Source organism: Marmota flaviventris, chromosome 18, assembly GCF_047511675.1.
Source record: "Marmota flaviventris isolate mMarFla1 chromosome 18, mMarFla1.hap1, whole genome shotgun sequence".
Classification (NCBI taxonomy): Eukaryota; Metazoa; Chordata; class Mammalia; order Rodentia; family Sciuridae; genus Marmota; species Marmota flaviventris.
The window spans coordinates 7007378-7022678 of record NC_092515.1 but is presented as its reverse complement, the minus strand read 5'-3'; positions in this window follow the sequence as shown (position 1 = coordinate 7022678).

Sequence of the window (15301 nt, the reverse complement as noted above, 5' to 3'; positions counted from 1 at the left end):
CTGGCTTCCAAGGCCCAGCCCCTGTCTGCACTGGAGACAAGTTTGCATTAATGCCCACCCCCCCAGGCAGGAAGGTAGCTTCAGGCTTGAAGACCTTCAGGAACTCTGAGTCTGGCAGGGTGAGGTTGGCAAGGTAGACAGTGTCTCCACCAGCCAGGTAGGCAGCCCAGAAGCCAAAGGTACCAGTGGTCCTGACAGTGTGGTTATACTGAATGACAAGGACCAAGGCTATCCCCCGTGAGCCACATCACCATGGGAGCATGAATATTTTCCCAGCACCTTCATGCCATAGATGGTGAACACAAAGATGGGGGCTTCATGCCAGGCCCAGAACCAGTCCATAGCCTGCTGAATATAAGCGCTGTCACTCACCACACCCTTCTAGCACTGGGCCAGCACCTGCAGATGTCTTCATGGTAGACAACGACAACCACAAATGTGTGAGGTCGGGTTCCAGTGAGCCTTAGGCAGAGCTGACCCAATAAATGCTGGGCCTCCTCCTGGAGGTTGTCATGAGGGGGAACTTCCTGCAGATGCTGGAAGAAAATCCAACAGCCAGGGAAACCAGAGAGCCACAGAGTAGCTTCTCCCATAACATCCAGCACAGGAAATTGGTGCTGCCAAGATCAACCCACCACCCCACTAAAATGGACTCTCCCCTACCATCATCCTCAAAGAATGAAGCTCTCCAAGGAAACATTCCTCCATTTCCACAATGCTGGCCCCGCTTACTCATTATTCTACCCTTAAGATGGAGCCTTACAGATATTTCCCAATTCACTAAGATATTTCCCCTCTCTCAATATCCCAAAGGAAACAGATGTTTTAAAAGTCACTCTGGAAGAGAGTTAATGAGTGCTTGCTCTAGATAAACCAAGGGTTCCTTCAATATTCTGAACACTAGGGCAGAAGTAACATCTCTTGAAGAAAAGACCATCAGAGTGGACTCTAGAGGGAGGGTTCCCTCTCCTGAGGGGCAGCCATTCAGAAGACTTAAACAAAGGTAACAACCCAAACAAAGGGTGTTCCATTGCCTAGACCGGTGAAGGTGCATTTCTAAGGTGAGCCCTTTCCACAGTGCATTCTCTCAATTATTCCCATCCCTTACAAGGAAGCCTGCTCCAACAATGGACTCCTCTATTTGCCCTCACTCCCTTGTAGGAGGACTCCAAAGACAAGCCCACAACATCAACAGAGGTTCTCACTATGCCCCTCCTTATAGGGGACACCTCCTAGAGATTTCCATAGAGTGGCTCTTCTAGTAATCATGCTTTCAAACACCTGCCTCAAGGAGAGAGCTTCCTACTTCATCCACTCCCCGAAAAGATGCATTCCAAAGAATCTTTCTTAAAAAGGTGCTCTTGTCTCCATTCTGTAAAAATGGAAGCAGTGTGTCGCCTTTACAAAATAAACCTAAGACTGTGTGCATGTATGAATGTGTACCAACTAATTCCATCAATATATAAAACTATAATGTAACAAAGTAAAATAAAAATACATAAGTAAAATAAATCTAAAGTTCAAGTTCTCCCATTGTCACCCAAATGTGTAAATGCATAGAAGTGCCAGCACCCCCTGCCTGCATCCACAGTGGTCAAACGTCCCAGTGAAAACCATCACCTTTTACAAATGGGTTCATCCACTCCCCCACCAAAGAAATACAGGCTTTTCTACATTAAGTCCCCAGACACCAGTCAAGGACGTCCCTGCCCCAGCACATGCACTCTCCTGTCGTCCTCCCTCAAGAAATGATGTCTGCACAGGGTCTCCTTCCTGCAGTGGACTCTCCTTTGAAAAGACACAGCTTGCCCTCCACTTTCAGTGACAGGACCATGCCCTATTTGTGCCTCCAGTGTAATCTTGTCAGCCATCTCCCTTCTGCCTCCTCCACACTCACTCTCTGCAACCTGGCTGTGCTTTTGCCTACCAGAGGACCTGAGGCTACCTCAACCAGAGGAATTCTGAGAACTACAGGTTTATCACTCTCCAAAGACAGGGGGGACATAGGGCTCTGGGTGGTTGGGGAGGCGATGCTCACCTGGGCATCCTGATAGCCCTGGAGCAGTAGAAAGTAGGGGCGATTGCTGGGGGCCTGGATGAGGCACTGAGTCAACTGATCAAAATCCCCGGGGTCTGCAGGTACTATTTGGGCATCAGCTGCCCCTGGGGCCAAGCTAAGTGCTTGCTGCCTGCGTTCCTGCTGCCGCCTTCTCCGACCCTGCAGGCTCAGCTCTGATACGCTGCGCCGTAAAGACAGCGTTCCTTGCCCCCAGATCCAGAGGGGATCCCAGATCCAGACCCAGGACCAGGACTGGCCAGTGCGGCCCCACCAGAAGCTGCCCAGGAACGGTTCTTCTGTGGTCGCCATGAGGTGGCGCCCTTGCCTACGGAGAGAATTAAAATGCCTGAGAGTAGAAAGACCAGGGAGAGAGAGAGAACTGAGATCATCCATCACAAGCTGAGTGCCCTGTCCCTCAGTGCACAGGGCTGCGCGCCTCCAGTCTCCCTGTGGCATGTGCAACCCTTGCCTCCTGCTTCAGGTCCCATGTAACAAAACTTCCTTGGCCTCTACGAACACCTCTTCCTCTAGCCCTTTGCTTTACCCTGTGCCCACACTTGGCAGCCAACCCAGCCTAAGGCCACCTAATCCAAGGCCTGCCACCAGAAACACAAGTTCCTCTCCCTCCTAGGCTCTGCCCACATAGGCCCTGACCCTCAAGATCCGCCTCAGCATAGTTCCCTGAGCTGTCTCCTGCCACACAGACCCACAAGCAGGTGCCACCACACCTCACCAGGGCCAACACCTCAGGCTCAGGCCTACTGAGTTCCTCAGACTCCACCCTGGCCCCGCAGGCCCACCCACGGCTCTGCACAGCCTCCAGGACATTGTCCTGGCCTGTTCCTCGTCTCCTAGTTCTCTCTAACTTCGATTTTCCCCTAACACTGGCTGAATCCCTGGGAATTCGCTAGGCTCTGGCGCTTCCCACAGGCTGCTGAGCTGCCAGAACCCACCGACACCCCGCTGGGGAGCTACCACTGCTTTGGCCACCTACACATTCAGCCTCCTGCAAGGCAGCCTGGAATGCCTCCTAAAGGCCCTGACTCCATCCTGAGACACTCTGGGACACCTCCAACCACTGCCACCAACCGGGCCATGCCCCACGGGAATCCAAGCACCACTCTGTAGGTCCTGGGAAACCAGCAGGTCCCGCCCAGCGCTCAGATGCTGCAGCCCCGCCTTCTCCCAGGCTAGTCCCCCATTGGCTCCCCCCAACCTGCTTTAAGGTGCCCACTCGCCAAAGTTCCAATTGCAGCGTGGGTGAGTCAGTGGCTAGCTGCAGGGTTTCCTCGGGTCTGAAGATGAAGACCGGGGATCCACCTCTGCGAACAGAATCACAGAGAGTCATCCAGAAAGACAAGCAGACACGGAGATGGGGTCCCAGGAAGGGGGAAGGACACCAATACCCCAAGAGAAAGAGGGACAGGAGTGAGAAGGGAGCAGAGACAGTAAGGAAAAACAGAGACCCAGGGATGACCAAAATGGGTGGTGGGTAGACATAGCAGGAAAGAGACTCTAAATAAATAAAGGCCAGTCCCACAGAAGCCATTACCAAGAGGTGAGAAGGGAGGGGAGGGGAGGAAGGAAGCAGAATCAAAACCCGCCCTGTGTGGCCCACCCCAGTGCCTAAGCCCACCTCTCCCCCCACTGGGCCCAAGTAAACCAGTATCTGACTTCCTGCTCTCATCACCCAGGCTCCCTTGCCCATTCAGGACTGGAACAGGAGACAGGTCTCTCAGGATCCCTGACAAGAAAGCAATGAGCCCAAACCAGGGACAGATGGAAGGCAGGTGGGCCAGGGGCAGGTGGACCACGTTGTGGCTACTCACATGACAGAGGCAGGATGGGCCTGTGGCCCGGGGCTTGGTGGGGAGGATGGTTCCACAGGCACACAGGGGAGGGACCTTTCCAAAGTGGATGGGGTGCTTCCACCCTCCTTCAATACACCAGATAGCCTGGCCCTAAGGGAAGGTGGATATACATCCCCAATGGGCTGGGGTTAGGGGAATGAGGCAGAGGGACATCTGGGAGATGGAGGGGCATCTGGGGAGAGGGATGGGCCCTGGACTACAGGCCCAGGAGGACTGATGGCTGCAGTGGGACTCAGGAGTCTTACCTGGTTCTTACCTGTTGCAGGTCGGGCAGCACCCAGAGGGCCTGGCTCTGATGTCCCGGGTTGGTTCCTGATCCCTTTAGAAAACCTGTGCCTCTGACCCAGCCCCAGCACTGTGTGGGGACATTAAAACGCAAGAGGAAACCCAACAGGAGGAGGTGGGAGGGGGTGTCCTGAGAAGACCAGGCCTGGGGCAGGAGATCTAGGTAGGCCTGGCCCTGGCCTGTTTCTTGGTTCTGGAATTACATCACAGTCTGCTGTCCCCTCCACCAGACCTCAGTGGTGCCATGTTCCTCACCCTCCTCCCTGAGGCAGGAGCCCATCTCCTGATCTGTCCTCTGGGGGAACGTAAGGTATTAATTAGTCCAGAGGAGTGAGTCAAATACTTAGACAACAAGACACGTATTTAATTATTTTTTCACTTTGAGGTCATTGTCCTTGATGTCTTAGATGATGTATTTTCAACTCCCTTCGAGGTCGCTGACTTTGTTGTCTTAACAGATGACGTCTTAGAAGCTGTATTTGCAAGGCTGGATTGTGAGCACTGTTTCTGTCTGGATCTTCGCCAGTAAATTAGCCTAGGGGAGATTGAACGAGGTTGAGAGGTGCAAATCAGGGAGTCATGTTAGGTAGGAAGCAGTTGGGACCCACTCCCTAACTCCCAGCCCCACAGAGCTGACCTATTCAAACAACTATCAACGCCTGGCCCTCGTAGGTAAGCCCCCCACGCTGTAACTCCCACCAGCTCTCTGGAAACCTCAGTGGCTCTGCCAACTGCTCCAGCATTGGGCAGTAGGAAGCCCCCCCTCTCCCTCCAGGTCCCACCTTCCTCCCTAGACTCACCTGAGAAGAAGGGCTGCTACCAGAAGTATTAAGAAGGAGATCAGCAGCCCAAAGAGGTGGCCTTGCAGCATACTCTGGGCCTGCGAACGCTGGAGGGATGTGATGGGCTCTAGGTGTGCTGACGCTGCTGTACTTTCTGTGGGCCTTTCTGAGTTCACATCTAACGGGCTCCCCTCAGTGTCTTCAAGCTTTTCTTTATGTTTCTCATGGCGGATTTTAGGGGGCAGCACTGATAATAGGAGGGCCAATAGCAGTCAGAGAAGGATTGAGGCGCACCAGCCCCAAGACCCAGGCCCTCCAGTAGAAACCTCCTAGGGAACACCATCCCTGCCACCAGAGGCCACGACAGAGGCAAGTCCTCCATGGCCTGAAGGCAGAACCCCATCTGAAGTTAAGCTTCCAAAGCTGAGAATACTTCCTGTACCTCCTTCTAACAATACCCAGGGCCCCAGTTCTCTATCACCCTAGTACTGACCTGTGACATGATATGAAATGATGGTAGATGGGCCTGACATCACCGTGTCCAGCTCACAGCGATATTTGCCTTCATCCACTTCACTCACCCTTGGCTTTGTCAGGGTTGATTCCTTCCCCTTGTACAGCAAGGTCTCAGAATTGTTCTCCCAAACCTAGACACAAGCTCCAGAGTATCACAGAGGCATGGGGATTTCAGGAATTGGGGAAATACAGGGCTGAGAAACTCCCGGGGCCTCAGGAAGACAGGAATCCAGGGGATCATCAAGCAGGACTTGGGGTGCCTGAGAATCAGGAGTGACCTCACCTACTAGGCCATGAGGGTTGGGTGTAGGCCAGGGGCTCATACCAGCTTGAGTGACTTGGGGTTTAAGGGTTACAGGAGTTGGAGGGCCCCACCCTGTAAAATTTGTAGTCTGTGAGGCCTTCAGAAATATGGTGCCAAGTGAGCAGACAGTCCAAGTTCAGTTCTTCCGATTGATGGACCTCCACATGTTGCTCTGAGGATGGAGCATGACTGTGAGATGGTTCTTCTGGGGTCACTGCCCTCACCAAACAGTCTCAGCTTGGTTTGGGCCAGGCCCTTCCCTGCCTCCTGTCTGCATTCTGAGCTCTCTGGACTGTCCCTCCTGTGGTTCCATCCCTCTCCCACCAACTCCTCCAGCCTGGTCCCATACTCACCCCCGCAGTTTATGGGCTTCCGGCAAGCGTGAACCTTTTGCTCACAGTGCTGGCACCATATCAGAGTCTGAAACATGATGCCTGGAGGGGCAAGGTCAAGGCTGTGTTTACCCATTAAGAGGTGGGTTTGAAAAAGGTCAAGGGGAAGGGCTAAAGGGCTGGGGGCCTGCTGGGCCAAATCCCTAGGAGGTCATCCCTCCAAGGTCAGTAAAGAGTCCAAATAGGGGCCGGGGTTGTGGGTCAGTGGTAGAGCACTTGCCTAGCACGCGTGAGGCACTGGGTTCGATCCCCGGCACCACATACAAAATAAATAAATAAAATCAAGGTATTGTGTCCATCCATAACTAAAATAAATAAATAAATAAGAGTTCACATAGGATACACCTGCTACCTGCAAATCCAAGCCAGAAAAAGGTGGCTAGAGACCCAGGAACCTCTCAGATGCTGCAAATGTGCATCCAGAAGGGGGGAAGGGGAGGGGTGGGTATCATGGGCCACGATGAGGGTAGAAGAATAGCTTCTGCTGTCTGCACTCACCACATTTGTTGGGACATAAAGCTGCCTCAGAAGGGAGAAAAGAAGGAGAAAAGAATCAGACTTTTAAATGAAGAAGGGTGGGAGAGGGGCTGGGGAGGAGTAGAGGTATGGGGAAGGGCCTGAGGGAGGTGACCCCTGAGGGGTCAGCAGGAGGAGGGGACTGAGGAAGCCAAGGGCCTGGATGTGGAGATGCAGGGGGCTGGAGAAAGGGACTCAGGTGGTAGAAAGGGGAAGGAGTTGGACGGGTCCAGGGTTCCCATCTTTCCTCACCCTCCTTCTGGAAATAAAGAGCTTGCAGGTTAAAATCATCCTTTTCCTTGATCAGTGTGTGGTTGAGCTCTCTGATAAAGTCCTCTCCTGGGAGAAAGCAGTAGTGCTTAGTTCTCTCCTCCCCCAGGTGTGTGTGGGTTCTGAATAGGGTCTTCATCTTTGGAGATAGGCATTCTTTTTTTTTCCCCCCCCCCCAATTGAAACAGCCTCTAGCTGTTGCTCAGGCTCTCTGGACTCCTGATCCCTCGGATCCTCCTGCCTCAGCCCTCCTGAGCACCAGGGGCTACAGGGAATGTGCCACCTGGAGGGGCTGACATTCCATCTTCTGCCTTCTCAGGAAAGGGCACAGAAATCAAGCACTTCACACAGTGCCAGTCACTGGGCTAAGCAATGCACAGGTATCAACCCATCTAATCCTCCCAGGAGCTGAGGGAGGAGGGCACTGTGATGCTGTCCAGTGTAGAGCTGAGGAAACTGCCCAGTTTCTCGCTCAGGGCCACAAGGATGGGAAGTGGCAGAGCCAGAATTTGAACTAGGCAGTTAGTCCCAGAGCCATGCATCACATCCCCAGGGTAGATATCACTAGCAATGGCTCTCCTGCAAAATCCAGGACCCTCCTCCCAGCCCTTCAGTCATTAACCTTTTACATTACTGTCTGTGATGCGTTTCAGCTCCTTCAGCAAAGTCCGGGACACCTCTTCCAATGAGTTCTTATCTGTGGGTTGATACAGAACCCCAGATTCCACCTTTACTCCACTCTAAGGCTACTACCTCATAATATCTACCATGCCCATGGGAACACAGTGCAAGGATAGACCTAATTATGGAACTCACTATTCTGTTTCCCTCTGGGAATTGTTTTCTTACAGACAATTGCTAGAAAGGAAGTGGAAAAACAGTGTTTGCTAGCTCTGGGAGGGCCTGGAACCTGCAACTTGCCTACTCCATTCCCAAGACCATGGGAACCTGGCCCATCCCCTTTCATCACTGGCCCTGGAAATCCTGGACCCAATCCTTCTTAGAAGCACCAAAGATGAATGGGCCCTCTCTGCCCTGCCCCTCACCTATGATTCCTGCATAGGAACCCTCGATGAACGGCCGGTCCTGAAAATCTTTCAAAATATTGTATACCATATCCATCACTTTTTCACGGTCTTTGGCTTCCAGGTGTCCAGGCAAGTAATCCTTCTCCAAGGACTTTACTGCTTCCATGACTGACGGCTCACATGTGACACAACAGCTTGCTGGAATCAGGCAGCAGGCCAGTGCAGCCAACAGGAGCACAAAACACAGCCCCATTGAGGCCTGAGCACTCGGTAGAGAAAACACCAGGAGGGTCCTCTCACGCTCGACAGAGTAGATGACTCTAAACAGAGAGAAGCCAAAGCCCATCTTAAGGTCCCATGAACCCCACATGTGCAATCTCCCCCATGGGAACAGGTCTTCAGGAAATCTCCATAGGATGAAGACTTGTATGCTTCATCAGATGCTTCAGAATTTTGTGACTTATGCCCCATCCAGAGGACCCCAAACTGAGGGTCTTCATTCATCCTCAGAGATCACCAATTTTTTTTTTTTTTTTAGGTACCAGAGATTGAACCCAGGGACACTTAACCACTGAGCCACACCCAAGCCCTTTTCATTGTTTTTACTTTGGAGACAGGGTTTTGCTATGTTTCTTAAGCCCTCACTAAATTGTTGAGGCTGGCTTTAAACTAGCAATCCGCCGGCCTCATCCTCCGAGGTCGTTCAGATTACAGAGGTATACCACCATGCCCAGTGAGATCAGCAGACATTTAAAACATTCCCCACGTAAGGACCCAAGTCCGCCCTAACCATGCAGACTCTCCAAGCTGCCAATCCATGGGACCCACAGCTCCCCCACAATTAATGTGGTCCTGAACTTCCAACCTCAAGCCAATCAACACTCAGACACACCCAAGCCCCCAAACCCTGTTGCACCTCAAGCTGAAAAGTCCATGTCCAGCTTCAATACATCAGACTCTCCCGCATGTTCTCAAAACTCCCTCAAGACCAAAGTACACTCCAGATCCCTTACCCTGGGGACCCCACGAATGTATGCAAGACTCCCAGCCACCCTCCTGTCCCTCCTGTCCCTCCTGTCCACCCTTGCCCAAGGCTACGACCTCTTATTTTCAGGGTGCACCTTCTCAGGAAACGGAGCCCCAAAGTGCCCTAAACACGAGGCACCCTAACTAACTAGCCCCTCTCCGACCTTGATCCTTGACTTGTGCCCTCAAACCCAGGATTCGCTCAGGATCCCATTCAGACTGTGAGGAACCCGGTGCCGCGTCCTTTTGCCTTAATATTTCCCACGACTGTAACTCAGGTTTTGTGAGGGACAGTTTGGCTGCGTGAAGTCGACAGCTTTTCCAAGGGGATATGTGTCACGGGAGCTCCCGGTTCCACCAGGAACTCCGGTCACGTCTCCTTTGGAGGGCCAAATCCGAAAAAGTACTTCCTAGGGCTATCTTTGGCCACGCCCAGAATCTCAACTCTGCTTCTGATTGGCCTCCACATGGGAGACCCGCCTACCTCTCCATGACATCACAGGGACGGTGACCTTTACAGACACCTTCATTCCAGCATCCACCCTAGCAAAGTCCATCCTCACGATGTGGCTTTCAGAGTCCAGGACCGGGCTTCTGGCCCTCAGCCTCCTCCCTTCCTTGGCCCTGGGGACCTGGATTCTGGCTTGGTACCTCTGCCAGCCTCAAAGATAAGGAAGGGGCCATTTCTAGCCTAGGACTAGCACTGCCAGAGGCGCTGGGGTCTTTTTCTCTACTGTGACTGGCGCCCCAAGCTTTATGGCGATTGATGTTCAGTAATGATTCTCTCTCCTCATTTCAATTCCACATTCTCCTCCCAGGTTAAGGAACGAACGCCCAGATCTCGGTGGGATGGGAGTTCTTGAGGCCATTAATGGGGGGTGCTAGAGAAAGGTATGGAGCGCTCCCACCCTTGGAATCCCGAAAGCGCTCTCCTTGCTTTCCTTCCTGCTTCAGGGAAACTCACAGGGTTTCAGCAGCGAAAGGGCTGCCAGATCTGAGTAGGAAGCAAAACCTAAAATATAACGAGTAATGACAAACTCAAGATCCCATCTTCCCTCCATTGTTTTATGCACACACACTGCCAGGAAAGCTGTAGATACAAGCATTGGGAATGTAGAATTTTATACCTCCCACTCTCCTCCCTGTCTTACCTTCGCTGGGAATGGTACCCTGAAACTGTAATTAGACCAGAGGCGTGGATTCTTGGAGGGGAATGATTAGATTTGGCTGTGTTTGAGGAAGCTTTTTTTTATCACCCCCAAAGCAGCAAAAGCTCTCTGGAAATGAGTCGAGTTTTATACTCTCTGGCCAGACCCTGTGCTCCTGCTTGGGTCTTGGTATCTCTAAATCCTTTCATCCCAGGCCTACACAAAGACAGATTTAGTGCTTCTGTGATTTTCAGGGACAGACAATGGTTAATAAGGAACACAGTATCTCCTGGCTTTCTGCAGACTTGTTGGATTCCAGACATCAAACCCCAGATACTCAGAACCCAACTAAAGGAGAAGACACTTGCTTGACCTAATCCCAGAGATAATAGATCCAGGTCTTGAGTTTGGAAGTTTTGACCTTCCAAATTAGAAGTCTCCCTGGATTGCTAGAAAGTTCTGCTGCCGAAGTTGCCACACTTCCCCAATGGCTATTCCTCCCACCTCTCCCATGTTTTAGACTGTCTTCTCTAGGAGGAAGGAAAAGAAAGAATGAATGAAAATAATATTTCAAAACTTTCCTCTAGGCATAAGGGGTTGGAGAGTTTTAGTCCTGCTCACAACTGCCCCAGCATTTCCAGAACCTGGGAGCAGAGGAAGAGCTAATTCACACTGAATGAGCTTCCCCTGGGTACTGTGTTCAATCCCCAGTACACACTCAGAAAAGTTGCTGGCTCTAGAGGCAGTCTCCAAAATCCTGATCTTTCTGGCAGTGGAGGAGTATTGAGCTTCTGGTAGCTTGTTCATCATATTCTTTGCCATAACTATGCAGAATTCTGGATCCTACCTTCCAGTCCCTGCAGGGTTCTTCAAAAACATTAAACATGGACCTCCCTAGAGCAAACCCCCAACAAGAATTTCTCCAGAAACTCTGAAGGAAAGTTAATGAGGGCTTGCTCTAGATGAAGCATGAGTTCCTTCAGTGTTCTGAACACCCAGGGCAGAAGTAACACCTCTTCTAGAAAGACCAGGAGAGTGGACTCTAGAAGAGAGGGTTCCCTGTTGTGAAGGGCAGAAGCCTTAAACAAAGGTAATAAACCTTAAACAACGGGTCTTCCATTGCCTAGACTGAAGGTGCCTTTCCAAGGTGACCCCTTTCTACAGTGCATTCTCTTGATTATTCCCATCCCTTGACAAGGAAACAGACTCCAACAATTTGTATTTCCCCCACTCACATGTAGAACTCCGAAGACACGCCCACAACATAAACAGAGGTTCTCACTATGCCCCTCCCTACAGGGGACACCTAGAGATTTCCGTAGGTGGCTCTTGTAATAATCATATTTCAAACACCTGCCTCCAGGAGCTCTGCCTCAGAGAAAGCTTCCTGCTTCATCCACTCCCTGAAGAGATGCATTCCCAAGAACCCTCCATTCTGTAAAATGGAAGCAGTGTGCTCCCTTTCTAAAATAAACCTAACACTCAACTTTTCCTATTGTCACCCAAATAGAAGAGTTCTTCCACCTGCCTGCATCAACAATGGTCAAATTGCTCCATTGTAATTCATCACCTTTTGTGTGTGTGTGTGTGTGGTTGGGAGCTTGAACCCAGAGACACTGTAACACTGAGCCACATCCTGCCGCAGTCTGGCTGGGCACAATCAGGAGCCACTTGTCAAAAGAAACTAACTTTATTTTTAGAACCACACACCAAACAAAACAGCTCCTCAGGAAAAACCCCTCAGAGCCTCAACTGCCACCACCGGCTTTCCACAAGCCTGTCTCTCCCCCCCCTGGAATCCAAATCGGCTGCTGTTCTCCCTGTGGAAACACACAAACAGACCCCCGACTCCAGACAATTACTGGGTCAGGACCTTTCCATTGTCCTGTTAGAATATCCTTCCAAAGTACCTTGGGCTTATGTACATTTTTTGGACACATATGCCTTTCCGCAGCACTAAGTCCTGATGAATCCAAATTTAAAAAGTTTAGAGTAAAAAGGGTTATTTTAAGTTTATCTTTGGGGAATATATACCCCTTCCCAATTCCTTCTTTTTGCTTTAATAAGTACATTTTAATAGTTTGATGAGCTCTTTCAACTATGCCTTGTCCCTGTGGATTGTATGGGATTCCTGTTATATGAGTAATGCCAAATGTTGAGCAAAATTGTTTAAAAGAGGTAGAAGTATAACCAGGGGCATTATCTGTTTTTAACTGTTTTGGAACACCCACAGTGGCAAAATTTTGTAAGCAATGAGCTATAACATCTTTAGTTTTTTCTCCGGCATGAAGGGAGCCCATCAAAAATCCAGAAGAAGTATCAACTGTAACATGCAAATATTTTAATTTTCCAAATTCTGGCAAGTGTGTGACGTCCATCTGCCAAATATGGTTAGGTATCAATCCTCTAGGATTGACTCCAAGATTAACTTGTGGTAAAAAGGTCACACAATTTTGACATTGTTTTATTATTTGTCTAGCTTGTTCCTTAGTTATTTTAAAACGCTTTTGTAAAGTATTAGCATTGACATGGAACTTTTTATGAAAATTTATAGCTTCTTCTAGTGTAGAGAAAATATGTATGTCATGTGTAGTTTTATCTGCTAAATCATTGCCCAAACTAAGGGCTCCAGGCAATCCTGTATGTGCCCTGATATGTCCTATAAAGAATGGATCTTTTCTGTCCCAGATTAGACTTTGTATAGTGGAAAACAAAGAGAAAACAGTAGAAGAAGGGGAAATCCTACCAGCATCTTCAAGAGATACTATAGCATTAACTACATACTGACTATCAGAAAATAAATTAAATACAGAATCTTTAAACATCACAAAAGCTTGTAAAACTGCATTAAGCTCTACCTTTTGAGCTGATTGTTTGGGTACTAAAAATGTAAAAGTTTGATCAGGGGTAACTACTGCTGCTGTACCATTATTTGACCCATCAGTGAATATATTTGGAGCATTCATGATAGGTGTTTTTCTTGTCATTTTTGGAAAAATTACAGGATGCAATGACCAAAAAGACAATAAAGGATTAGATGGTAAGTGGTTATCAAATGAAACATTAGATTTGCACATGATTATTGCCCAAGTATTTAACTCATTAGCTAACTCATCAATTTGATTCATAGTATATGGAGTAATAATTTTATTGGGAGAAATTCCAAACACTCCCTTTGCTGCTTTTATTCCTTTGAGTATTAATTGTCCTACAGCCTCAGGATACCTAGTAAGAATAGTGTTAGGAGAATAAGATAAATGTATCCATAATAATGGACCTTCTTGCCAAAATACTCCTGTAGGAATATTTTTTGTTGGTAGTACAATAAATAATAAAGGCAAACTTATATCAATTCTATCCAAATGCATATTTTCCATATATGTTTCAATGATTTTTAATGCCTTTCTTGCTTCAGGCGTTAACATTCGGGGTGAATTTGGATCTGATGGACCTTTTAGGATATCAAATAAAGGTCCCAACTCTCCTGTTGGTATACCTAAATAAGGCCTTATCCAATTTATGTCTCCTAATAACTTTTGAAAGTCATTAAGTGATTTGAGTTGATCTACTCGTATTTGAATTTTTGGTGGACGGACCATGGTTGAGGATAATAGAACTCCTAAATAATTAATTGGAAAATTTAATTGTACTTTATCTATTGCTATCTCTAGATTATAATTTTTTAATAAGTTTGTAAGTGTGGCATAACATTCTAGCAATGTGTTTTTATCTTTGTGTGCTAATAATACATCATCCATATAGTGAAATATTTGTAGTTCAGAATTTTGATTTCTAAGTGGCTGGATTGCTTTGTTAACATAAATTTGACACATAGTTGGGCTGTTAGCCATCCCTTGAGGGAGTACTTTCCATTCATATCTCTGATCAGGACCTTCATGATTCAGTGCAGGGATAGTAAATGCAAAACGTGGACTATCCTCAGGATGAATTGGAATTGAAAAAAAAACAATCTTTAATATCTATAACTAAAACATACCAGGTTTTTGGCAAAGCAGACAACTGAGGAATCCCTGATTGAGCAGGTCCCATAATAACCATCTCATTATTAATGGCTCTTAAATCTTGCAATAATCTCCATTTACCAGATTTCTTTTTGATGACAAAAATGGGAGTATTATGGGGAGATACAGAAGGTTGTATATGTCCTTCTGCTAATTGTTGTTTGACCAGGTCATGGGCTGCTTGTATCTTTTCTTTAGTCAGGGGCCACTGAGGAACCCATACTGGTCTTTCTGATTTCCAAGTAATTTTTATTGTCTCAGTGGCCCTTTCTGAAAATCCAACCCATGTCTTTCTGTTCCTTGATCTATTTGTATTGGTGCTGCTATACCTTGTTCTTGTTTTTCTAATCTTTTTCCTTTCCTATAACCTTGTCTAGTCATAATAGTGGGTGCATTTTGGTTGATGTTATTTGTTAATGTCAAACCTAATTGATCTAGGACATCTCGTCCCCATAAATTTACGGGAAGATGATCCAATACATATGGCTGTATAGTTCCTTCACATCCTTCAGGATCCTTCCAATCTAATACCATTGCACTTCTATGGGGATTAGTCGCCACTCCTAGGCCTCGAAGCGTTTGAGTGGCTTGTTGTAATGGCCAATGTTTCGGCCATTCTTGACGAGAGATGATGCTAAGGTCTGCACCTGTATCCAGTAGCCCATTAAATTCATGTCCTTGAATATTTAGTTTTAGCATGGGGCGAGAATCTAAATTTAAAGAAAGCATAGCCCAATCTACACCTGTGGAACCTAATCCCTTGGAACCTCTTTCTACAGTACGACTGGAAAATTTATCATGTAGGCTGGGTATTATTAGTAACTGTGCTATTCTATCTCCTGGTGAAATTACTGATATACCCTTTGGAGAACTGGCTATAATTTTTATTTCACCTTCATAATCGGGATCAATTACCCCAGGACTTATCATAAGTCCTTTTAGAGTAGAAGAGCTGCGTCCCAATAATAAGCCTACTGTTCCTTTGGGAAGAGGTCCTTTCACCCCTGTGGGAATGATTTGAACTCCCATCTCTGGAGTTAGTACTGCTCTGGCGGAGGAGTACTGCTCTTGCCCTTTTTCAT